This window comes from Ranitomeya imitator, chromosome 5 (assembly GCF_032444005.1).
Source record: "Ranitomeya imitator isolate aRanImi1 chromosome 5, aRanImi1.pri, whole genome shotgun sequence".
NCBI lineage: Eukaryota > Metazoa > Chordata > Amphibia > Anura > Dendrobatidae > Ranitomeya > Ranitomeya imitator.
In genome coordinates, this window is record NC_091286.1 from 85,111,807 (window position 1) to 85,138,659 (window position 26,853).

Genomic DNA, 26,853 nt, shown 5'->3' on the forward strand with positions numbered 1-26,853 from the left:
GTTACTAAGCGCGGCCCTGCGCTTAGTTACCCGATGTTTACCCTGGTTACCGGGGACCTCGGGATCGTTGGTCGCTGGAGAGCTGTCTGTGTGACAGCTCTCCAGCGACCAAACAGCGACGCTGCAGCGATCCGGATCGTTGTCGGTATCGCTGCAGCGTCGCTAAGTGTGACGGTACCTTTAGTGATGTCTAAAGATGTTAATGTTCACTAGCTACAGATCATATCAATCTGCATCCATTATCTTACCATGCAGGGACACCTGGACAGGAACCTCTTCCCTTTCTTTCATAGCCTGGACTTATAAAATAGAAATAGAAAAGAGCACGTACTTATGTTGCCGTATTCCTCAGCAGTTTCTTAAAAAGATTGGAGATGACTGAAGCACCTTAAGAACCCTTGAAGGCAAAATGTTCACTTTTATTCATTTCTCTTTTATTCCCATTTCAAATTAAAGGACATGCTACAAATGAGGAGAGTTGGTTGACATTTACCTTAGCATTTTTTCATTTTTCATCTGCTTAAATTGGCTGACCACTTCTGGGGACATTTTTTATTTACTGAAATACATGTATTTTGGGTTAAAAAAAATAATTTTTGCAATTGGATTACATCACAAATTTTGCACTGTTTGACTTTTATAGACCCTTTGTGTCCCTTCACATTCAACTCTAATATGTCTGTAGCAGGGGTGGATTAAGAGTAGCCAGGGCCCCAGGCTGTTCAGACACTGTGGGCCGCCTGGCCATGTGTCAGGGTCATGTGACTGGGTCATACGACGGTGTCATGCGAGAAGGTCATCATATACCTGAGCCAGATTATTCCAGAAAAAGTGTTGCTGTGTGAAACTATAACCAGTGAAACATTTATTGATCTAGTCAATTTACCCTTCAGTTAGGAAGAAAAAAAAAACACAATACTATCACCATAAGTGCCAGTATTCACAGGAGATCTGTATGCAGTGTATGTGTAGAGGTAATACAGTGATCACCGGTGAGATTATACACAGGACCTCTGTATATAGTATACAGTGTATAGTGTCAGTGTAAATGTAACACTGACTCACCAGTGACGTCTCTAGGTGAAGTCCTTCATCTTTCATCCAGCACAGACCGCCATCACTTCATCCAGCCAGGACTTGTCCCTGCAGGAAATAACACAGTTAATTTTTCCCAACTTCTACATTATACCACACAAAGAAAAAGAGGTGACATAGTGTCACTCTACACAGCAACAGGACTGCCCCCCATTTAAAACAGTGTCCTCAAAAAATAAAATAAATGCATCAGTGCGGTAATAATATCCCTTAATTAGCCCCTATGGTAATAATAATATCCCCCATCCTGGCCCCGTGTATCTCATTCCTAGCTTCAGCCATATGTTCTCCCATCCTGGCCTCATGAGTATCCATTCTGCCCCATATGATCACGCCATTTTGCCCCATATGATCTCCCCATCCTGACCTATCAGTCCCCATCGTATCCATCCTGCTCCATAATCCTGCACGATCTGTCTCCAATCCTGCCCCATGTCTTTCATTCTGCGCCATGTCTCCAATCTTGCCCAGTATCTACATTCTGCCCATGTCTCAAATCCTGCCCCATCTATCTCCAGTCTTGCCCCCAGTGTGTTCATCATCTCTGCCCTCAGTGTTCAGCATCTCTGCCCCCAGTGTCCAGCATCTCTGTCCCCAATGTGTCCAGCATCCTGCCCCTAGTGTGTCCAGCATATTGCCCCCATGTTTCCACCATTCTGCCCCAGTGTCCCCAGCATATTGCCCCAGTGTGTCCAGTATCCTGCCCCCAGTGTGTCCAGCATCCTGCCCCAGTGTGTCCAGCATTCTTCACCCAGTGTGTCTAACATCCTGCCCCCAGTGTGTCCAGCATCCTGCCCCAGTGTGTCCAGCATATTGCCCCCAGTGTGTCCAGCAATCTGCCCCGGTGTCTCCAGCATACTGCCCCCAATGTGTCCAGCAATCTGCCCCAGTGACTCCAGCATATTGCCCCCAGTGTGTCCAACATTCTGCCCCCAGTGTGTCCAGCATATTGCCCCCAGTTTGTCCAGCATTCTGCCCCCAGTGTGTCGAGCATCCTGCCCCAGTGTGTCCAGCATATTGCCCCCAGTGTCTCCAGCATACTGCCCCCAATGTGTCCAGCAATCTGCCCCAGTGTGTCCAGCATATTACCCCCAGTGTGTCCAGCATTCTGCCCCAGTGTCTCTAGCATATTGCCCCCAGTGTGTCCAGCATTCTGCCCCAGTGTGTCCAGCATTCTGCCCCCTGTGTGTCCAGCATATTGCCCCCAGTGTGTCCAGCATCATGCCCCAGTGTGTCCAGCATTCTGCCCCCAGTGTGTCCAGCATCCTGCCCCCGGTGTGTCTAGCATTCTGCCCCCAGTGTGTCCAGCATCCTGCCCCCAGTGTGTCCAGCATATTGCTCCATATTGCCTGCTGCAGACGCCTCACAGCCGTCACTCAAGTCTTCTTGGCGCCGGGTGCCGCCTCCTCAGCGCTGTTTGTTTTGAAATCTGCCGGCGTCTGCGCTCTTTTGTCAGTGAGCGCTGTCTGTCTGTCCTTATATGCAGTCTCGCTGACTGCGCCTGTGCGGCCACCCTGCTTGTGGATCCCAGCCCCTCAGTGTCTTATGATTTATTCACACTGCGGGGCTGGGATTCCTGGGCATGCACACTGCATGTCTAAGCCACTCACCCAGGTCGCAGTGCGCATGCCCAGGAATCCCTGCCCCATAGTGTGAATAAATCATAAAATAGATGAGGGGCTGGGATTCATAAGCATGGCGGCCGCACAGGCGCAGTCAGTGTGTGGTAAAACCAATAGGTTCCCTCCTTACCAGAGAGTTGGGATACCACATCTCTGGCTGAGATGCAGTACCTCTGTGGTGATTGGACCTTCAGGGGCAAAACAAATCACGCTAGCAACTACCCTCAAAAAGTATTTCTTCATGCACAACAGCTCAAATCACAGAACTATGTCACCACAGCACTAAATGACAAGGTGTGATATGGCATGCTGCTTCACATTTAGTGAGTGAAAAAATAAGATTTAGAACACTTTACTCATGCATCGAGCACACTAGAAGCAGTGCATAACACACTTGTATGACATGAGCTCTGCTGGCTTTGTCTGTGGACCTCAGTAATAGCACACAGGACACTACCTAGCTACACTATCTGAATAAGAAACAACCGTCTAGCTAACTACCTAAAATCTACCTGCTACCATTGCCAGCCTCAGGAGCAGCCTCTCTGCTCTGTTACAGTGTAAAATGGCGCTAAAGCAAGATATACATTCTTTACATGGAAAGGGACATGCGATTTTATCAGCCAATGACACAAGCCGTTGTGTCAGGACATTGTGGATGTTTACTGCCCCTGATTAACTAGCCGTAATGTGCACACATAAAGTTAGGAAAAAAAAAAAAAATGACTGTTTACAAGCACGCCGTGCCTCTGAACTCTGCAAACACCCTACCTTCATTAAAAACGTGCCCCATGCTCATGATATACCACCATTATCATAGTGCTGAAAATACTTTTCGGTCACCGCAAATATTTTCCCGCACTTTTTACTGAATGTTTCTGATTTTTCCCAATTTTATAAAATGTTGCTCTTATTTCCGATCATGAATCCCAATGTGCCATATTCCTGCTGAATTTATGTCTGGCGATCATTTTCCAAACAAATTCGCATATCACTAGTGAGGAATTCATAGTATAGTGAGAGTATAGTGAGACAGAATTGGGACATAGGAATAGAAGTAGATATCTGTAGGAATGCCAGGGAAGAGGGACTTTATACTGTCTCTAATATAGCAAAGCCCTAGTCTATCACTAACCCGAGGGCTACTCCTGAAAGTCGAGATACCCAGTACTTGTCCCTCTCTTTGCTGCTACTAATCCTACACAGCTCCCACCCTCCCCCATTGAGGAAAGGAGTAGTACTCAAAAGGGTACCACCAGCTCAACAGACAGGGGAAAGTCAAGGCAGACTCAAACAACAGGCACACAGGATAAAATACAAAAGGAAAGTGGGAGCACAGTAACAAGGCACAAAATCAATTAAAAAGGAAGGTCAAAAAGGGGAAGGAAGAGGTATTAACAACCAACTGCAAACAACAATCTCAAAATGACAATAGTGACTCTCCAGAACTACTTCTCCAGTGCAGCCAAGAAGAGAATGGAGATTCTATTGCTTGCATAGAGTGAAGCCAGATACAGGTTTTGCTTAATGGAAGGGTGTGGTTCCAATAAGCAGCACAGCCAATGGACCACAAAGGACTCAAAATGCTTTCCATGCCACAAAAACCTGTTAGCTCATGAATAGCCACGTAGATTTAAAGAGGACCTGTGCTCAGCTAAGCAACAATTTTCTAATCTCAGATGCACCACATGTCCCAGCAGAATGTGGCACATTCTCGACTGGAATTGTTTGAGGAGACAGTATGGGGAGAGGGAGTGTGTGAGGAGACAGTATGAGGAGGGGAGGAAACGTGTAAGAAGACCGTATGGGAAGGGGTATGTGTGAGGTGACAGTATTGGGAGGAAGGGGAAAGGTTGGAGGAGAGTGTTTGAGGAAAGAGAGAATATATGAAGGGTCAGTAAGAGAGTATCATTAGAAAAGTGTGAGGGGCACAATGTAGAGACTGGGTAGTATAGGGGAAAAGTGTAAGTAGAAAGTGTAAGACAGCATGGGAGGACAGTGGGATGGCACAGTTTGGAGGGGAAAGTATTGTAAAGAGGGACTGTGAGGAGGGGAATAAAGATAAAGAATAGAGACTGGGCAGTATAGGGGCAACAAGTGTAAGGGCATAATATGAAGACGGGGCCTTATGGGTTGTTTTGACAGCCAAAGTCTGCTGATGACCACCATACCTGTCATTATGATCCTCCTGTGAAAGCTAGCCTGTAGTTGGCGTTCATAAAAGATCGTGATATTCCCTATACATAACAGTGCTGAAGAGCTGCATAGTAGTACAAGTGATCACATGATTGCAGCTTCAAGTCCCCTGCGGGGAATAACAAATACAATAAAATGTGAAAAAAGGTTTAAAAAATATGAAGAAACAAGTCAAACGTTCAAATTATCCCCCATTGGCATCAGTAAAAATAAAAAATACATATATTTGGTATCGTCGGGTTCGAAAGTCCATTCTATCAGGCTATAAAGTAAATGGTGATCAAAACATTGTGTCTACTTCAAAATGTTATCAGCAAAAACGTCAGCTCAGGGCGCAAAAAATATCCTCTAATAAAACTCTGTATCCAGAAAAATGAAAACCTTATGGATCTCAGAAAATGTCAACAAAAATAAACATTATTTTTATTACAAATTTAAAAATTTATTTTTACTACTTAAATTTAAAAAAAAAAAATACACTTTTGGTATCTGCCTGTTCATACTGACCTGAAGAATCATATTGCTAGGTCAGTTTTACCATATAGTGAAGAAGGTTAAAAAAAAAAAAAACAATTGTGGAATTAGGCTTTTTTGCAATTTTAACATCCTTGGAATTTTTTTCCTGCTCTCTAGTACACTTTGTGGTAGATTGAATATAATTGAAAAGGTCAACTCATCCAGCAAAAACAGACCCTCGTACGGCTATATTGACAGAAAAATAAAAAGTTGTGGCTCTTGGAAAAAGAGGGATAAACTAAAACAAAAATCATCATGTCATGAAGGGTTTAAGGGCACCATATTCGGGGTGCCGCAGAAGATTGGAGAAGAGGGACATCTGCAGAGACAAGCTGTCGATGTGAAATATTGTGGCAACTGAACGAGATGGAGAAGATGTCTCCAGGATGCCAATGTTTATGATACTGCCAGTGTCTCATCAGTACTGTGGTTCCTGTATGGTTTGCATTCTTTTGAAATAATAATAATAATTTTATATATAAAATGACAAGAATTTCTGTAGCACTTTACAAATGTGCTGGGACATGTACAGATAATGAAGACAATACAAAGAAACATATAGTTGACAGTTACAGGAGGAGCACTGATCCAGCTAGCTGCTTACAATAACCCCCAGTATCTCCTAACCACTGTTGAGAACCTACAGGGACCTGCAGACCCATATGATTCAACTGTATAAGGAGCCGAGCTGACTTTACCATAGATGGCTGTACTAAGCTTGGTGATGTATTCATATATTAATGATTCTAGTTCAGTATCCCTGTACTAATGATACTTATGACTTTGTATTCCTTTACTAACTGGGTTTCTGCTTCTGCATGCCTGTACTGTTGATGGTTCTAGTGATACATTTCTGATCTCTGACCTGACATTATAAATGATTGCCATACTAAAGTTGGTGCCTTATCCATGTACTGATGATGGTTCTGGTGATGTATTTCTGCACCAATGGTGTTTCTAGGGATGCAGTCATGTACTGATGGTGGTTCTGTTAATGTAGTCATGTCCCGATGGTGGTTATGTTGATGTATTTTGGTACTGACAGTGGTTTTGGTAATGTATTTCAGTACTGAAGGTGGTTTTTAGTTGGAATTTCTGTAGTTAGTGGTTCGGGTGATGTATTCCTAAGCTTTGTTCTAATCCTACACCCAAGCAACACTCTATAACTTGTCAGAAAAGATGATAAATAGCAATTTTAATAAAGTGTTGTGTCATCTGACAAGTTAAAGGGACACTGTCACCTGAATTTGGAGGGAACAATCTTCAGCCATGGAGGCGGGGTTTTGGGGTTTTTGATTCACCCTTTCCTTACTCGCTGGCTGCATGCTGGCTGCAATATTGGATTGAAGTTCATTCTCTGTCCTCCATAGTGCACACCTGCGCAAGGCAATCTTGCCTTGTGCAGGCGTGTACTACGGAGGACAGACAATGAACTTCAATCCAATATTGCAGCCAGCATGCAGCCAATGGGTAAGGAAAGGGTGAATCAAAAACCCCAAAACCCTGCCTCCATGGCTGAAGATTGTTCCCTCCAAATTCAGGTGACAGTGTCCCTTTAAGGATTTATCTTAGGAGCACAAATGATAAACTAAAGCACTGTAGCACAAACCAACTTCTAACAGCATGCCATTTACTCACTATTAGAATTCCGTTCTGTTTGCTGATTCCAGCGGTCATCACGTGACCACTAATATGCGATTTTCATACTTGCAGTCACATGTCAAATAGCTTATCTTTCTGATTATCTCAATGAGGCTGTAGTATTTAATTGAACATTGACAGAATTATGAAGATCAGCTAGTCGAAACGTGACTGTAAATGTACAAATCACATATGATTGGTCGACTACTTAAAAACTGTTAAACTATGTATAGAAGGGGTTACAATCTGAATTTTTGCTCCAGGTGCAGAAGGTTTACCTTTGCTCTCTTCTACATATTCAACTACAGGGTGGGCCATTTTTATGGATGCCTAGGTCCCTGTTGGTTCACTTTCCACACCTCATTTTGATGGATGGTTGTTATGTCCAACATCAACATTGTCATCATCAATTTATTTTTCACTGTCAGTCTTGTCCTCTGGGATAATTCATTGTCTCTTCCACATCAACCTGCTTCTCCTCCTTCTCCTTCTCCTTCTCCTTCTCCTTCTCCTTCTCCTTCTCCCTTCTCTCATATCCTACTGTGTAAATCATTGACTTTGAGTATCCCCAACAGTCTTAGGGCAGTGATGAACATGAACAAGTTTCTGATCTTCCTCCATCCATTTTTTCAGAGTGTTTTTTCCAAGATTAATATAGATGGGATGACATAGTTGATGTCTCAGTTCTCCCAACTGACAAATTTAGTAGCCTCTTTGAAGAGCCTCAATATGCAACACGTACCCCTCATCAGCGTCCAGTGGCGTATGTATATTTTAAAATAACCCAAGCTCCAGTTTGCTTGGTTTCATAATATAATCAGTCATTGCTTCACGTTGTTCATACAGATGCTCTGAAATACTGTATGCATTATGAAATTATAACGGATCGTGATATTACAAATCTGGCGGCACTAAAGCAGACCTTCCGGTTTTGTAAAGTTTTGAAGACAAGCATTACAAAAAGAATGGATGAAATGGCTCAATCAACAGGTCATGGTCATGATTACCACCTCCTCAAGAGGCTTTGCATCGAAGTCCGACCACATTTTAATTGACAATGCCAGTTCTTGACTACATCATATGATGGTGAAATATCACCAAAAACCTCTTTTATCTTATCGAATGTCTCCTTTGGTGGCTGGTCTTTCAAGTAAAGGAACTTGATAACTGCTCTGTATTCCACTGGGTCCATTATCAAACCTCACACCACTTCAGCACTGGTAAAATCAAGACCGTTATCAGTTCTGAGTTGGAAATTGGCACGTAACCTATAGAGACAGATATCATTACCCATGTGCAGTCACAGCATCCTGTGATAATAGAAGTGGGTCAGGGAAAATCTTTATCGAACGCCCCTCGTAATAACCGGACGAGTTTTGAACATGATATGTGTTCTTAGACCGAGTCCTCCTGGTTCTCCACATAGTATGTTTTTGGGACTGCTCATACATTAACTGTGGAACTATTCTTATATATCTGAGTGGTGGGGTATATATTTGTAAACACACATGGTCAAAATTGTTGGTACCCCTCGTTTAATGACAGAAAAACCCACAATGGTCACAGAAATGACTTGAATGTGACAAAGGTAATAATAAATTAAAAATCTATGAAAATGAACAAATGAAAGTCAGATATTGCTTTTTATTCATGCGTCCACAGAATTTAATGAAAAAAATAAAACTCATGAAATAGGCCTGGACAGAAATGATGGTACCCTTAACTTAATATTTTGTTGCACAACCTTTTGAGGCAATCACTGCAATCAAATGATTCCTGTAACTGTCAATGAGACTTCTGCACCTCTCGACAGGTATTTTGGCCCACTCCTCAAGAGCAAACTGCTCCAGTTGTCTCATGCTCGAATGTTGCCTTTTCCAAGTGACATGTGTCAGCTTTTTCCAAACATGCTCAAGAGGAAATAGGTCAGGACTCATAGAAGGCCACTTCAGAATAGTACAATGTTTTCCTCTTAGCCATTCTTGGGTGTTTTTAGCTGTGTGTCATTGAACGAGGGGCTCCAACAATTTTGACCACGTGTGTATATTTTTATATATTATACATATTTATTTAGATTGTCAAATCACCCCTTGCTTATTGTCATTGAGTCTACGAGTGTTTTTCAATTGTTTTTAATTTGCCTTAGCATTGTATTTTCAATAATGCCATTTTGTATTGCTTTGTCTTGCTTGGGTGTGCAATGTAATTTTGTGCAGCTCTTTTCTACAATGTAAGGCTGCCGTCACACTAGCAGTATTTGGTCAGTATTTTACATCACTATTTGTAAGCCAAAACCAGGAGTGGGTGATAAATGCAGAAGTGGTGCATATGTTTCTGTTATACTTTTCCTCTATTTGTTCCACTCCTGGTTTTGGCTTACAAACAGTGTTGAGCGATACCTTCCGATATCGGAAAGTATCGGTATCGGATAGGATCGGCCGATATTCAAAAAATATCGGATATCGCCGATACCGATACCCGATCCCAATGCAAGTCAATGGGACCAAAATATCGGAATTAAAATAAACCCTTTCTTGCCTTGTAGGTTCATTCTACGTGAAGGAAAACAACTAAGAATAATGTAGGATGTATTGTGGGAGGTGGCGGAGACATTAAAGGCAATGAGGTTTAGCCCAATCAAATAGAATAGCATGTTTTTGTTTTTTTTTAAGACGTTCGGAGTGAAAAAGATATTGAGTATGTAAATTTTTTTTTATTTTGTCAGATATTGATGTTTCACTATTCCACGCCCTTCCCCTTCTTTTTTTTTCTTTTTTTTTTTACTTTTCCCACACTTTCATCTTCATCATCATCAGCATCTTTGACATCAACTTCTTCTTCACCTTATTCATCTTCTTCTTTATCTTCTACCTATTTTTTTTTTTTATTACATTCTTCATATTCATTTTATTCAACTATTATTATTCTTCCTATTCTACTTCTTCATCATATTCTCATTTGTGACAGGCATTCCCGTAGTTGTTATCTATAAAAGTTGGAAGATTACACCTTCCGTTCTGCCAGTCACAAAAGTTACATTTGTCCGCGTTCAGTTTGGCCTGCAGCATCAGGCTTTATCCAGGGGCACCACGAGGAGGAACGGACTCACCCCCATACACTGCTTAGTCTTCTTCTGCATATAATTTAGATAATATCTTTTGCTCTGATATTAAGTCTTATGCTTAATGTTCTTCTGCTCTTTGTTCTGCAGCCTCTTGTTCTTCTGCTTCTCGGTCTTCCATGTCGTCGTCTCCAGGGTCGTCGTCTCCAGTGTCGTCATCTCCGCCGTCGTCGTCTCAGCCGTCGTCGTCTCTGCCGTCGTCGTCGTCGTCATCGGGGTGGTCTTCCGGGTCGTCGTCGTCGTCATCGGGGTGGTCTTCCGGGTCGTCGACTTTAGGGTCTTCAACTTGGAAATGTAGCAGAAGGTACAAGAAGGCTGAGAAAATGCCAAGAACCAGCTGATGGAACTGGAACTCGGATGGCTACCCGAAGGTTCAAGAGTCTATGGAACTACCGAGGACCAGCTGACGTTACTGGAACCCGGTTACTAAGCAGGAGGTACCCGTGCCCGAAAGCACTACCAAGGACCACCTGACGTTGGTGGAACTTGGATACCCAGAAGGAGGCACCTAAGCCAAAGGCTCTGCCCGGAACCAGCTGACGGTACTGGAACCAGGATGGGGAGCAGAAGGTACAAGAGCAAAAGACACTGCCGAGAACCAGCTGACGGTACTGGAACCCGGATGGGTAGCCGAAGGTCCAAGAGCCAATGGAACTACCGAGGACCAGCTGACGTTACTGGAACCCGGTTACTAAGCAGGAGGTACCCGTGCCCGAAAGCACTACCAAGGACCACCTGACGTTGGTGGAACTTGGAAACCCAGAAGGAGGCACCTAAGCCAAAGGCTCTGCCCGGAACCAGCTGACGGTACTGGAACCAGGATGGGGAGCAGAAGGTACAAGAGCAAAAGACACTGCCGAGAACCAGCTGACGGTGCTGGAACCAGGTGGTGGACCTGAAGGTCCACAGGAGAGGAGAGAACAGCTAGGCCGCGAGGCAGCCGCAGTTACCGAACCCCAACAGTCCTACAGGGGGAGCTGGGCCTACTGGCACTACAGAACCAGCCTTGACTACCAGTTCACGCAGCCCACATAGGAAGCTCCTAAACTGGAGGCACCCTGGAGTTGGCTAACCCGACCGCACCACGACGGGGCAAGCATAGGCGTCTCAGTGAGCTTGACACAACCCGGAAACAGCTGGCGGTGCTGAAACCAGGCTTGGCACGAGGGAGTACCTGTGTCAAGAACACTGCCGAGAACCAGCTGGCGGTGCTGGAACCCAGATGCGTTGCCCCAGTGTGCAAGAGCCAATGGCACGACCGAGGACCAGCTGACGGTGCTGGAACACGGTTACTAAGCTGTAGGTGCCCGCGCTTAAAAGCACTACCAAGTACCGCCTGACGTTGGCGGAACTCGGATACCCAGGAGGAGGCACCTAAGCCAAAGGCTCGGCCCGGAACCAGCTGACGGTGCTGGAACCAGGTGGTGGACCCCAAGGCCCACAGGAGAGGAGAGAACAGCTAGGCCGCGAGGCAGCCGCAGTTACCGAACCCCAACAGTCCTACAGGGGGAGCTGGGCCTACTGGCACTACAGAACCAGCCTTGACTACCAGTTCACGCAGCCCACATAGGAAGCTCCTAAACTGGAGGCACCCTGGAGTTGGCTAACCCGACTGCAACACGACGGGACAAACATAGGCGTCTCAGCGAGTTTGACACACCCCGGAAACAGCTGACGGTGCTGAAACCAGGTTTGGCACGAGGGAGTACCTGTGACAAAAACACTGCCGAGAACCAGCTGGCGGTGCTGGAACCCAGATGCGTTGCCCCAGTGTGCAAGAGCCAATGGCACGACCGAGGACCAGCTGACGGTGCTGGAACACGGTTACTAAGCTGTAGGTGCCCGCGCTTAAAAGCACTACCAAGGACCGCCTGATGTTGGCGGAACTCGGATACCCAGGAGGAGGCACCTAAGCCAAAGGCTCGGCCCGGAACCAGCTGACGGTGCTGGAACCAGGTGGTGGACCCCAAGGCCCACAGGAGAGGAGAGAACAGCTAGGCCGCGAGGCAGCCGCAGTTACCGAACCCCAACAGTCCTACAGGGGGAGCTGGGCCTACTGGCACTACAGAACCAGCCTTGACTACCAGTTCACGCAGCCCACATAGGAAGATCCTAAACTGGAGGCACCCTGGAGTTGGCTAACCCGACTGCAACACGACGGGACAAACATAGGCGTCTCAGCGAGTTTGACACACCCCGGAAACAGCTGACGGTGCTGAAACCAGGTTTGGCACGAGGGAGTACCTGTGACAAAAACACTGCCGAGAACCAGCTGGCGGTGCTGGAACCCAGATGCGTTGCCCCAGTGTGCAAGAGCCAATGGCACGACCGAGGACCAGCTGACGGTGCTGGAACACGGTTACTAAGCTGTAGGTGCCCGCGCTTAAAAGCACTACCAAGGACCGCCTGATGTTGGCGGAACTCGGATACCCAGGAGGAGGCACCTAAGCCAAAGGCTCGGCCCGGAACCAGCTGACGGTGCTGGAACCAGGTGGTGGACCCCAAGGCCCACAGGAGAGGAGAGAACAGCTAGGCCGCGAGGCAGCCGCAGTTACCGAACCCCAACAGTCCTACAGGGGGAGCTGGGCCTACTGGCACTACAGAACCAGCCTTGACTACCAGTTCACGCAGCCCACATAGGAAGATCCTAAACTGGAGGCACCCTGGAGTTGGCTAACCCGACCGCACCACAACGGGGCAAGCATAGGCGTCTCAGTGAGCTTGACACAACCCGGAAACAGCTGACGGTGCTGAAACCAGGCTTGGCACGAGGGAGTACCTGTGACAAGAACACTGCCGAGAACCAGCTGGCGGTGCTGGAACCCAGATGCGTTGCCCCAGTGTGCAAGAGCCAATGGCACGACCGAGGACCAGCTGGCGGTGCTGGAACCCGGTTACTAAGCTGTAGGTGCCCGCGCTTAAAAGCACTACCAAGGACCGCCTGACGTTGGCGGAACTCGGATACCCAGGAGGAGGCACCTAAGCCAAAGGCTCGGCCTGGAACCAGCTGACGGTGCTGGAACCAGGTGGTGGACCCCAAGGCCCACAGGAGAGGAGAGAACAGCTAGGCCGCGAGGCAGCCGCAGTTACCGAACCCCAACAGTCCTACAGGGGGAGTTGGGCCTACTGGCACTATAGAACCAGCCTTGACTACCAGTTCACGCAGCCCACATAGGAAGCTCCTAAACTGGAGGCACCCTGGAGTTGGCTAACCCGACCGCACCACGACGGGGCAAGCATAGGCGTCTCAGTGAGCTTGACACAACCCGGAAACAGCTGACGGTGCTGAAACCAGGCTTGGCACGAGGGAGTACCTGTGACAAGAACACTGCCGAGAACCAGCTGGCGGTGCTGGAACCCAGATGCGTTGCCCCAGTGTGCAAGAGCCAATGGCACGACCGAGGACCAGCTGGCGGTGCTGGAACACGGTTACTAAGCTGTAGGTGCCCGCGCTTAAAAGCACTACCAAGGACCGCCTGACGTTGGCGGAACTCGGATACCCAGGAGGAGGCACCTAAGCATAAGGCTCGGCCTGGAACCAGCTGACGGTGCTGGAACCAGGTGGTGGACCCCAAGGCCCACAGGAGAGGAGAGAACAGCTAGGCCGCGAGGCAGCCGCAGTTACCGAACCCCAACAGTCCTACAGGGGGAGCTGGGCCTACTGGCACTACAGAACCAGCCTTGACTACCAGTTCACGCAGCCCACATAGGAAGCTCCTAAACTGGAGGCACCCTGGAGTTGGCTAACCCGACTGCAACACGACGGGGCAAACATAGGCGTCTCAGCGAGTTTGACACACCCCGGAAACAGCTGACGGTGCTGAAACCAGGTTTGGCACGAGGGAGTACCTGTGACAAAAACACTGCCGAGAACCAGCTGGCGGTGCTGGAACCCAGATGCGTTGCCCCAGTGTGCAAGAGCCAATGGCACGACCGAGGACCAGCTGGCGGTGCTGGAACACGGTTACTAAGCTGTAGGTGCCCGCGCTTAAAAGCACTACCAAGGACCGCCTGACGTTGGCGGAACTCGGATACCCAGGAGGAGGCACCTAAGCCAAAGGCTCGGCCCGGAACCAGCTGACGGTGCTGGAACCAGGTGGTGGACCCAAGGCCCACAGGAGAGGAGAGAACAGCTAGGCCGCGAGGCAGCCGCAGTTACCGAACCCCAACAGTCCTACAGGGGGAGCTGGGCCTACTGGCACTACAGAACCAGCCTTGACTACCAGTTCACGCAGCCCACATAGGAAGCTCCTAAACTGGAGGCACCCTGGAGTTGGCTAACCCGACCGCACCACGACGGGGCAAGCATAGGCGTCTCAGTGAGCTTGACACAACCCGGAAACAGCTGACGGTGCTGAAACCAGGCTTGGCACGAGGGAGTACCTGTGACAAGAACACTGCCGAGAACCAGCTGGCGGTGCTGGAACCCAGATGCGTTGCCCCAGTGTGCAAGAGCCAATGGCACGACCGAGGACCAGCTGGCGGTGCTGGAACACGGTTACTAAGCTGTAGGTGCCCGCGCTTAAAAGCACTACCAAGGACCGCCTGACGTTGGCGGAACTCGGATACCCAGGAGGAGGCACCTAAGCCAAAGGCTCGGCCCGGAACCAGCTGACGGTGCTGGAACCAGGTGGTGGACCCCAAGGCCCACAGGAGAGGAGAGAACAGCTAGGCCGCGAGGCAGCCGCAGTTACCGAACCCCAACAGTCCTACAGGGGGAGCTGGGCCTACTGGCACTACACAACCAGCCTTGACTACCAGTTCACGCAGCCCACATAGGAAGCTCCTAAACTGGAGGCACCCTGGAGTTGGCTAACCCGACCGCACCACGACGGGACAAGCATAGGCGTCTCAGTGAGCTTGACACAACCCGGAAACAGCTGACGGTGCTGAAACCAGGCTTGGCACGAGGGAGTACCTGTGACAAGAACACTGCCGAGAACCAGCTGGCGGTGCTGGAACCCAGATGCGTTGCCCCAGTGTGCAAGAGCCAATGGCACGACCGAGGACCAGCTGGCGGTGCTGGAACCCGGTTACTAAGCTGTAGGTGCCCGCGCTTAAAAGCACTACCAAGGACCGCCTGACGTTGGCGGAACTCGGATACCCAGGAGGAGGCACCTAAGCCAAAGGCTCGGCCCGGAACCAGCTGACGGTGCTGGAACCAGGTGGTGGACCCCAAGGCCCACAGGAGAGGAGAGAACAGCTAGGCCGCGAGGCAGCCGCAGTTACCGAACCCCAACAGTCCTACAGGGGGAGCTGGGCCTACTGGCACTACACAACCAGCCTTGACTACCAGTTCACGCAGCCCACATAGGAAGCTCCTAAACTGGAGGCACCCTGGAGTTGGCTAACCCGACCGCACCACGACGGGGCAAGCATAGGCGTCTCAGTGAGCTTGACACAACCCGGAAACAGCTGACGGTGCTGAAACCAGGCTTGGCACGAGGGAGTACCTGTGACAAGAATACTGCCGAGAACCAGCTGGCGGTGCTGGAACCCAGATGCGTTGCCCCAGTGTGCAAGAGCCAATGGCACGACCGAGGACCAGCTGGCGGTGCTGGAACCCGGTTACTAAGCTGTTGGTGCCCGCGCTTAAAAGCACTACCAAGGACCGCCTGACGTTGGCGGAACTCGGATACCCAGGAGGAGGCACCTAAGCCAAAGGCTCGGCCCGGAACCAGCTGACGGTGCTGGAACCAGGTGGTGGACCCCAAGGCCCACAGGAGAGGAGAGAACAGCTAGGCCACGAGGCAGCCGCAGTTACCGAACCCCAACAGTCCTACAGGGGGAGCTGGGCCTACTGGCACTACAGAACCAGCCTTGACTACCAGTTCACGCAGCCCACATAGGAAGCTCCTAAACTGGAGGCACCCTGGAGTTGGCTAACCCGACCGCACCACGACGGGGCAAGCATAGGCGTCTCAGTGAGCTTGACACAACCCGGAAACAGCTGACAGTGCTGAAACCAGGCTTGGCACGAGGGAGTACCTGTGACAAGAACACTGCCGAGAACCAGCTGGCGGTGCTGGAACCCAGATGCGTTGCCTATTAAAGATTGTCTTCCTAGAGCCCCAACTAGCGGTGTTGGAGCTAATGGTAAGCAGGGGGAGCAGAGTGTGGGCCGAAGCCTGCACTGGAGGCAGCTTTGTGTCTGCGTTGCGTTTGCAGGACACTTTGCCGGCTACACAGTGGGGGAACAGCTGGCGTTGCTGAACCCCACTAACACAATGGCGTGTGTTTTTCTCTGTGCAGCTAGCACTTGCGGTCAAAAACTAGCGATGTTAGAGCCCGTGTTAAAGCAGGAGGAGGAAGAGAGGAGCAGAGTGTAGGCCGAAGCCTATTTGAACCAATTTCAAAGGAAACCTTTAACCCCCCCTCAGGTGTTACAAAGTACAAGAGACACACCTTGTGCAGTATTAATGCTGCACAAGTGAAAGGTTGCTCTATTAATTTGTCTACTTGCACACGCTGAATGAAAGACGTACACAATTTAGCCCATTCTACAGTCAAACTGTAGTGGATGCGTGACTTGGCTTTTTAAGGAGATGCAGCACAGGTGTCCCAAATAATGCCTTGGTGCTTGGCGCAGCTTCCTGAGCGTTGTTATTTGCTGTACAGGAGTCTGCGCTCTTGTGTTATCCCTTGGCAATGCCCTGTTAGAGCTGCCCGTCTTATGACCTCATTTCATGTTGGCCGGTGCGTTTAACGATGGCCATAAATCCCAGACCCACAGTGCCTTTTCATAAAATCACACTGCGGTGCTGTGATTCGTGGCCTTGAGCAGTAAATATTTTGGCCGCTCACACACGTCCTTACACCTGCTTCAGACTGGGCGGCCTCTGCTGATCCCTTCTCGCATGCCGCGGCCATGAGGCTGCACAGTCTGAAGAAGGCGGAAGGAGATGAGTTAAGACAGGTGAAGATATGCACTGCTCGTGCCCATCAATCACACCCTCGCAGTCAAAATAAGACAACGAGGAGCATTGTTTCAGGCAGGGCGGACGCACAGGCGCAACAAGCCAACAAATGATGTCAGAAGACGGGAAGCGCTACCAAGGGGGGTGCTGCGTATCATTAGAAAGGAAAGTCACACCTCAGGGACAGTGGAATGGTCTCAATGAGACACATTTTGTACGTTTTGAGTTCCACGTGGGCAAGGACAAAAAGTCAGCCACCTTGTACAAATGCAGCAGTACTGCTGTACAAGGTGGCTGTTATACATAGAAACACCTGGGGGTGGGAGGCAGGCTCCCTTCAATTTCAGTTCATGTGCCTGCGTGGCGTTTGCAGGACACGTTGCCAGCTACACAGCAGGGGAACAGCTGGCGGTGCTGAACCCCACTAACACATTGGCTGGTGTTTTTCTCTGTGCAGCTAGAATATCCGGGCAGAAACTGGCGTTGTTTGAGCCCAGGGTCAGCAGGAGGAGGAGAGGAGCAAAGTGTAGGCCGAAGCCTGCACTGGTGGCAGCTTTTGTTCTGTTGTGCCAGCGTGGCTTGTGCTGGACACGTTGCCGACTACACAGCAGGGGAACAGCTGGCGTTGCTGAACCCCACTAACACATTGACTGGTGTTTTTCTCTGTGCAGCTAGCAGTTCCGGGCAAAAACTAGCGGTGTTTGAGCCCAGGGTCAGCAGGAGGAGTAGAGGAGCAGAGTGTAGGCCGAAGCCTAGTTGAACCAATTTCAAAGGTTACCTTTAACCCCCCCCTCAGGTGTTGCAAGGTACAAGAGCCACACCTTGAACAGCATTAATGATGCACAAGTCAAAGGTTGCTCTATTTAATTTTGCTCCTTGCACACGCTGAATTAAACACGTACACTATTTAGCCCATTATACTGTCAAACAGTAGTGGAGGCGTGACTAGTCTACTAGTCTTTTTAAGGAGACGCAGCACAGGTGTACAAATTTACACCTAGGTGCTGTGCGCAGATTCCTAACCGTTGTTATTTGCAGTACAGGAAACTGCGCTCTTGTGTTATCCCTTGGCAATACCCTGTTTGTGCAGGCCGTTTCATGACCTCATTTCATGTTGGCCGTTGCGGTTAACGATGGCCATAAATCCCAGACCCACAGTGGCTTTTCCTAAAGTCACACTGCGGTGCTGGGATTCGTGGCCTTGTGCAGTAAATATGTTCGCCGCTCACACATGTCCTTACACCTGCTTCAGACTGGGCGGCCTCAGCTGATCCCTTATCGCATGCCGCGGCCATGAGGCCGCACAGTCAGAAGAAGGCGGAAGGAGGGGAGTGAAGACAGGGGAACATATGCTCTGCTCGTGCCCATCAATCACACCCTCGCAGTCAAAATATATGAGACAACGAGGGGCGTTGTGTCGGGCAGGGGGGACGCACAGGCACAGCCAGCCAACCAATGATGTCAGGAGACGGGCAGCGCTAACAATGGGGGTGCTGCGTGTCATTAGAAAGGAAAGTCACACCTCAGGGACATTGTAATGGTCTGTAATGAGACACATTTTGTACTTGTTGAGTTCCACGTGTGCAAGGAGAAAAAGTCAGCCACCTTGTACAAATGCAGCAGTACTGCTGTACAAGGTGGCTGTTATACATAGAAACACCTGGGGGGGTGGGGGGCAGGCTCCCTTCAATTTCAGTTCATGTGCCTGCGTGGCGTTTGCAGGACACATTGCCAGCTACACAGCAGGGGAACAGCTGGCGGTGCTGAACCCCACTAACACATTGGCTGGTGTTTTTCTCTGTGCAGCTAGCATGTCCGGGCAGAAACTGGCATTGTTTGAGCCCAGGGTCAGCAGGAGGAGGAGAGGAGCAAAGTGTAGGCCGAAGCCTGCACTGGTGGCAGCTTTTGGTCAGTTGTGCCAGCGTGGCTTGTGCTGGACACGATGCCGACTACACAGCAGGGGAACAGCTGGCGGTGCTGAACCCCACTAACACATTGGCTGGTGTTTTTCTCTGTGCAGCTAGCATGTCCGGGCAGAAACTGGCGTTGTTTGAACCCAGGGTCAGCAGGAGGAGGAGAGGAGCAAAGTGTAGGCCGAAGCCTGCACTGGTGGCAGCTTTTGGTCAGTTGTGCCAGCGTGGCTTGTGCTGGACACGATGCCGACTACACAGCAGGGGAACAGCTGGCGGTGCTGAACCCCACTAACACATTGGCTGGTGTTTTTCTCTGTGCAGCTAGCATGTCCGGGCAGAAACTGGCGTTGTTTGAGCCCAGGGTCAGCAGGAGGAGGAGAGGAGCAGAGTGTAGGCCGAAGCCTAGTTGAACCAATTTCAAAGGTTACCTTTAACCCCCCCCCTCAGGTGTTGCAAGGTACAAGAGCCACACCTTGAACAGCATTAATGATGCACAAGTCAAAGGTTGCTCTATTTAATTTTGCTCCTTGCACACGCTGAATAAAACACGTACACTATTTAGCCCATTATACTGTCAAACAGTAGTGGAGGCGTGACTACTAGTCTTTTTAAGGAGATGCAGCACAGGTGTCAAAATTTACACCTAGCTGCTGTGCGCAGATTCCTGAGCGTTGTTATTTGCTGTACAGGAGTCTGCGCTATTGGGATCCCTTGGCCATGCGCTGTGAGCGCTTCCTGTCTTCTGACCTCATTTAATGTCGGCCGTTACGGTTAGCGATGGACATGAATCCCAGACCCACAGTGTGTTTTCAAAAAATCACACTGCGTGGCTGGGATTCGTGGCCTTGTTCAGTAAATATGTTTGACGCTCACACATGTCCTTACACCTGCTTCAGACTGGGCGGCCTCATCTGATCCCTTATCGCCTGCCGCGGCCATGAGGACACCCAGTCTGAAGAAGGCGGAAGGAGATGAGTGAACACAGGCAAACATGCACTGCACATGCCCATCAATCACACCCTCGCTGTTCAAAAAAATAAGACACCGAGGGGCGTTGTTTCGAGCAGGGCAGACGCACAGGCGCAGCCAGCTAACCAATGATGTCAAAAGACGGGCAGCGCTAACAAGGGTGGTGCTGCGTATCATTAGAAAGGAAAGTCACACCTCAGGGACAGTGGAATGGTCTCAATGAGACACATTTTGTACGTGTTGAGTTCCACGTGGTCAAGGAGAAAAAGTCAGCCACCTTGTACAAATGCAGCAGTACTGCTGTACAAGGTGGCTGTTTTACATAGAAACACCTGGGGGTGGGGGGCAGGCTCCCTTCAATTTCAGTTCATGTGCCTGCGTGGCGTTTGCAGGTCACGTTGCAAGCTACACAGCAGGGGAACAGCTGGCGGTGCTGAACCCCACTGACACATTGACTGGTGTTTTTCTCTGTGCAGCTCGCATGTCCGGGCAAAAACTGGCGGTGTAAGAGCCCAGGGTCAGCAGGAGGAGGAGAGGAGCAATGTGTAGGCCGAAGCCTGCACTGGTGGCAGCTTTTGGTCAGTTGTGCCAGCGTGGCTTGTGCTGGACACGATGCCGGCTACACAGCGGGGGAACAGCTGGCGGTGCTGAACCCCACTAACACATTGGCTGGTGTTTTTCTCTGTGCAGCTAGCACTTCCGGGCAGAAACTGGCGGTGTTTGAGCCCAGGGTCAGCAGGAGGAGGAGAGGAGCAGAGTGTAGGCCGAAGCCTGCACTGGTGGCAGCTTTTGGTCAGTTGTGCCAGCGTGGCTTGTGCTGGACACGATGCCGACTACACAGCAGGGGAACAGCTGGCGGTGCTGAACCTCACTAACACATTGACTGGTGTTTTTCTCTGTGCAGCTAGCAGTTCCGGGCAAAAACTAGCGGTGTTTGAGCCCAGGGTCAGCAGGAGAGGAGCAGAGTGTAGGCTGAAGCCTAGTTGAACCAATTTCAAAGGTTACCTTTAACCCCCCTCAGGTGTTGCAAGGTACAAGAGCCACACCTTGTGCAGCATTAATGCTGCACAAGTAAAAGGTTGCTCTATTTGTTTTGCTCCTTGCACACGCTGACTAAAACACGTACACTATTTAGCCCATTATACTGTCAAACAGTTGTGGAGGCGTGACTTGTCTTTTTAAGGAGACGCAGCACAGGTGTCAAAATTTGCACCTAGGTACTGGGCGCAGATTCCTGAGCGTTGTTATTTGCTGTACAGGAGTCTGCGCTATTGTGATCCCTTGGCAATGCGCTGTGAGCGCTTCCTGTCTTCTGACCTCATTTCATTTCGGCCGTTGCGGTTAGCGATGGACATGAATCCCAGACCCACAGTGTGTTTTCAAAAAATCACACTGCGTGGCTGGGATTCGTGGCCTTGTGCAGTAAATAGGTTTGCCGCTTACACATGTCCTTACACCTGCTCCAGACTGGGCGGCCTCAGCTGATCCCTTATCGCCTACCATGGCCAGGAGGCCGTACAGTCTGAAGAAGGTGGAAGGAGATGAGTTAAGACAGGCGAACATATGCACTGCTCGTGCCCATAAACCACACCCTCGCTGACAAAATAAATATGACAACGAGGGGCGTTGTTTCTAGCAGGGCGGATGCACAGGCGCAGCCAGCTAACCATGATGACAAAAGACGGGAAACGCTACCAAGGGGGGTGCTGCGTATCATTAGAAAGGAAAGTCACACCTCAGGGACAGTGGAATGGTCTCAATGAGACACATTTTGTACGTGTTGAGTTCCACGTGGGCAAGGAGAAAAAGTCAGCCACCTTGTACAAATGCAGCAGTACTGCTGTACTATGTGGCTGTTATACATAGAAACACCTGGGGGGGTGGGGCCAGGTTCCCTTTAATTTCAGTTCATGTGCCTGCATGGCGTTTGCAGGTCACGTTGCCGGCTACACAGCAGGGGAACAGCTGGCGTTGCTGAACCCCACTAACACATTGGCTGGTGTTTTTCTCTGTGCAGCTAGCACTTCCGGGCAAAAACTAGCGGTGTTTGAGCCCAGGGTCAGCAGGAGGAGGAGAGGAGCAGAGTGTAGGCCGAAGCCTGCACTAGTGGCAGCTTTTGTTCTGTTGTGCCAGCGTGGCTTGTGCTGGACACGTTGCCGACTACACAGCAGGGGAACAGCTGGCGGTGCTGAACCCCACTGACACATCACCTAGTGTTTTTTCTGTGTAGACAACACTTCCAGGTGGCAACTGACAGTGTTGAAACCCAGGGAATCAAAGAGGAGCAGAGTGTAGGCCGAAGCCTGCAGTGGAGCAAGTTGAAAGGGAACCTTTAACCCCCCCCCCCCCAGGCATTTGTTGCTGAAAGAGCCATCTTGTACAGCAGTAATACTGCACATGGAAAATGGTGGCTCCGAAAATTATGCTCCTTGCAAACGCTGAAGTACACACTCATATAATGTGTCCCCTCACACCGTCAAACCATCCCGGAAGTGGGACTTTCCTTTGTAATGTGACACAGCACAGCCGTCATTCCAACCCCCTTGGTGCCGGGCGCCACCTCCTCAACGTTGTTTGGTTCTGTCACGGAGCCCGCGCTGTAATGTTATCCCTTGGCCATGCACAGTTAGCGGTGCCCGTCTTCTGACATCATGTAGGTGTCAGGCTGGCAGTGCCTGTGCGTCCAAGCTGCCCGAGATCCAACCTTGCAGTGTCATCTAATGTAGTCCCACTGCGGGCCAGGGATCCATGGGCATGCGCAGTGCATATCATCGCCTCTCACTCACCTCCTTCCTGCTTCTTCAGACTGTGCGGCGTCACGGCCGTGGCATGCTATTAGGGATCAGCTGACGCCGCCTAGTCTGAAGAAGCGTGAAGAAGGGGAGTGAGAGGCTAGTATATGCACTGCGCATGGCCATGGATACCAGGCCCACTGTGGGATCACATTAGACGACACTGCGAGGTGTGATTTCGGGCAGCGTGGACGCACAGGCGCAGCCAGGACGACAACAAATGATGTCAGAGGACGGGCAGCGCAAACTGTGCATGGCCAAGGGATAACATAACAGCGCAGGGTCCATGACGGAATCAAACAACGCTAAGGAGGCAGCGCACGGTGCCAAGGGGGTAGCAATGACGGCTGTGCTGCGTCACATTACAAAGGAAAGTCCCCACCTCCGGGACGGTTGGACGGTGTGAGGGGACACATTAGATGAGTGTGTAGTTCAGCGTTTGCAAGGAGCATAATTTCAAGAGCGACCTTTCCCTTGTGCAGTATTAGTGCTGCACATGGTGGCTCTTTCAGTAACAAACGCCTGGGGGGGGGGGGACAGGTCCCCTTACATTTTAGTTGTGCCAGCGTGGCGGTCGCATGACACGTTGCCGGATACACAGCTGGGGATCAGCTGACGTTACTGAACCCCAATAACAGAGGAGCGACTGTTGACTGTGCACACAGCACTTCCAGGCACCAACTGGCGGTGTTAGAGCCCAGGGACAGCAGGAGGAGCAGATTGGAGGTATTGCCGCACACACAGCTGGGGATCAGCTGACGTTACTGAACCCCAATAACAGAGGAGCGACTGTTGACTGTGCACACAGCACTTCCAGGCACCAACTGGCGGTGTTAGAGCCCAGGGACAGCAGGAGGAGCAGATTGGAGGTATTGCCGCACACACAGCTGGGGATCAGCTGACGTTACTGAACCCCAATAACAGAGGAGCGACTGTTGACTGTGCACACAGCACTTCCAGGCACCAACTGGCGGTGTTAGAGCCCAGGGACAGCAGGAGGAGCAGATTGGAGGTATTGCCGCACACACAGCTGGGGATCAGCTGACGTTACTGAACCCCAATAACAGAGGAGCGACTGTTGACTGTGCACACAGCACTTCCAGGCACCAACTGGCGGTGTTAGAGCCCAGGGACAGCAGGAGGAGCAGATTGGAGGTATTGCCGCACACACAGCTGGGGATCAGCTGACGTTACTGAACCCCAATAACAGAGGAGCGACTGTTGACTGTGCACACAGCACTTCCAGGCACCAACTGGCGGTGTTAGAGCCCAGGGACAGCAGGAGGAGCAGATTGGAGGTATTGCCGCACACACAGCTGGGGATCAGCTGACGTTACTGAACCCCAATAACAGAGGAGCGACTGTTGACTGTGCACACAGCACTTCCAGGCACCAACTGGCGGTGTTAGAGCCCAGGGACAGCAGGAGGAGCAGAGGAACAGAGTGTAGGCCGAAGCCTGATTGGAGCAAGTTGAAAGGAAACCATTAACCCCCCCCCAAGACGTTTGTAGCTGAAAGAGCCATCTTGTGCAGCACTAAGGATGCAAAAGGAAAAGGTTGCTCTTTTAATTATGCTCCTTGCAAACACCGAAGTAAACACTAAAAATGTGTCCCTTTATACCGTTAAACCATTCCGGAGGTGCGAATTTCCTTCGTAATGGGACACAGCACAGCTGTCATTCCTATCCCCTTGATGCCGTGCGCTGCCTCCTCAGCGTTGTTTTAAGCTGTCACGGAGCCTGCGATGTTCTGTTAGCCCTTGGCCATGCCCAATTAGCGCTGCCTGTCTTCTGACATAATTTGGTGTCAGGCTGTCAGTGCCTGTGCGTCCACGCTGCTCCAGATCCCACCTCGCAGTCTCGTCTAACGTAATCCCACTGCGGGCCTTGGAACCATGGGCATGCACAGTGCATAACCTCGACTCTCACTCCCCTCCTTCCCTCTTCTTCAGACTGTGCGGTGTCACGGCCGTGGCATGCTAGGGATCAGCTGACGGCGCACAGTCTAAAGAAGGCGGAGGGAAATGAGCGAGAGCCCGAGGGGAAGATATGCACTGGCGCATGCCCATGGATCCCAGGCCCGCAGTGTGACTCAATCAGAAGACACTGCGAGGCGGGATCTCGGGCAGCGCGGCCGCACAGGCGCAGCCAGTCTGACACCAAATTATGTCAGAAGACAGGCAGCGCAAATAGGGCATGCCCAAGGGATAACAGAACAGCGCAGGCTCCGTGACAGCTTAAAACAACGCTGAGGAGGCAGCGCATGGCACCAAGGGGGTAGGAATGACGGCTGTGCTGCGTCACATTACGAAGGAAAGTCCCAGCTCCGGGACGGTATAACGGTATCAGTGAACACATTTTATAAGTGTTAAGTTCTGCGTGTGCAAAGAGCTAAAAAAAAGAGCTACCTTTTCCTTGTGCAGCATTACTGCTGCACAAGATGGCTCTTTCTGTAACAAACGACGGGGGGGGGGGGACAGGTTCCCTTACATTTAGGTTGTTGTGCCAGCGTGGCGGTCGCAGGACACATTGCCGGCTACACAGCTGGGGATCAGCTGACGTTACTGAAACCCAATAACACTGGGTCGTATGTTTTTACTGTGCAGCCTGCACTTCTGAGCCGCAACTGGCGGTGTTGGAGCCCAGGAATAGCAGTTCAGGTGGTAGAAAGATGAACACAGCAGGAGACCTGCATGACACCCAATTACTTAATCAGGCAGAGGAGTGGCAAATTCCTGCGAGATCCAGGCCTGGTTCATTTTCAGGAAAGTAAGCCGGTCAACGTTATCGGAGGATAGTCGCATGCGACGGTCTGTTAGTACACCACCTGCGGCACTAAAGACACGTTCCGATAAGACACTAGCCGCAGGGCAAGCCAGCACCTCCAATGCATACTGGCTTAGCTCTGGCCATGTATCCAGCTTAGAGACCCAAAACTTGAACGGGGAAGAGCCGTCTGGGAGTACAGTAAGAGGGCAAGCCATGTAGTCTGTCACCATCTGACGGAACCGTTGCCTCCTGCTGACTGGAGCCGCCGGTGATGGTGTAGACATTTGGGGCGGGCACACAAAAGTGTGCCAGAGTTGTGCCATACTGGGCTTGCCTTGGGCAGAGGCACTGCTTCTGCTCCCTCTTTGGGCAGAGCCTCCCCCACTGCCTCGACGCACTGAGCTGCTTTGTAAAGCACTAGCAGCACTCCTCTCAGTTGGACAGGAGAAGATGATGGAATTCACCAGTGTGTCGTGGTACTCCCGCAATTTACGCTCCCGGGTCAACGCAGGGATGAGGTTTTGGACGTTGTCCCGGTAGCGAGGATCGAGGAGGGTGAACACCCAATAATCAGGCATGTTGAGAATGTGGTCGATGCGGCGGTCGTTTCTCAGGCACTGCAGCATGAAATCCACCATGTGCTGCAGAGTGCCAACTGGCCCAGAAACGCTGTCCCCTGCTTGAGACATGATCTCTGCCCGCTCGTCATCACCCCACCCTCGCTGTACACACTGACCACTGGACAATTGTGTCGCTCCCTCCTCTGGACGGAGCTCTTCCTCCTCCATTGACTCCTCCTCATCCTCCTCACAAATTGGCCCCTGCGTACCCCTTTGTGAGGAACCACGTGGCGCTGACTCTCCAGAAGCTGATGGAAAAGGTGACTCCTCATCCTCCACCTCTTCCACCACATCATCCCTTAACCCTTGCAAAGTTTGCTGAAGCAGGCAGATAAGGGGGACAGTCATGCTGACTAGTGCATCATCTGCACTTGCCATCCGCGTGGAATAATCAAAAGGACGCAAAACCTGGCAGACGTCCTTCATAGTGGCCCACTCTGTGGTTGTGAAGTCTGATCGGCGCTGACTGCGACTTCTTTGCGCCTGATGCAGCTGGTACTCCATAACTGCTTGCTGCTGCTCACACAACCGCTCCAACATATGTAACGTGGAATTCCACCGGGTAGGTAGGTCACATATGATGCGGTGTTCCGGAAGGCGGAATCGGCGCTGCAGAGCAGCAATGCGGGATCTGGCCAAGCTGGAACGCCGCAAGTGAGCACACTCTAGGCGGACCTTGTGCA